This window comes from Sinocyclocheilus rhinocerous, unplaced genomic scaffold (genome assembly GCF_001515625.1).
Source record: "Sinocyclocheilus rhinocerous isolate Xijiao unplaced genomic scaffold, SAMN03320098_v1.1 scaffold36, whole genome shotgun sequence".
In the NCBI taxonomy this organism is placed as follows: Eukaryota; Metazoa; Chordata; class Actinopteri; order Cypriniformes; family Cyprinidae; genus Sinocyclocheilus; species Sinocyclocheilus rhinocerous.
The window spans coordinates 2,821,930-2,822,596 of NW_015664459.1; positions in this window are offsets into that span (position 1 = coordinate 2,821,930).

Genomic DNA, 667 nt, shown 5'->3' on the forward strand with positions numbered 1-667 from the left:
GGATTATGGTAAATTTGGGCTCTTTTTAATCAGGAGAATTTTCGGAATATAATGCTGTGTTTTTCAAGTTCTATGCATGTTTGGTGAAGTTACGAGCGAAATTGCCACATGACAGCTACCTTAGATTTTTTGGCTAAACTACATGCTGCCTGTGCAGTTTTATGTGTGTTATAAATTAATGAGGAATATCTTTAGATATAAATGACAGATTATAGTGGTTTTGGGCTCTTTTTAATCAGAGAATCTGCTCTAAATAATGGTGCATAATTTTCCACGATCTTGTCATGTTTTATGAAGTTACAAGTAAAATGGTGACATCAATATATTATTTCCATATGGGTCTGGGGGTGACTTCTTGTACAAAAACTCACTCCAGTTTATTCAAAGCCCCAAACAATTATGCTTGTTTTAGTCTAGGCCTACTCGATGAAACCTTTCAAATGACATATGACACATGACTATCCAGCTGCATGATATTTTTGACATATTAGAGTACATGGCACAAAAATATTTTGTAAATTTTATTTATTTTTTTTGTCATTTATCAGCAAATAACTCGGCACTACTTTTGAGTTACTTAGGAGCTTTCAAATGATATCCATTTTTTTGTTGATCAAGGTGGTTTGAAAAATATTAGTAGTAATATTTTCGCGGAGTGGGGGGGGGG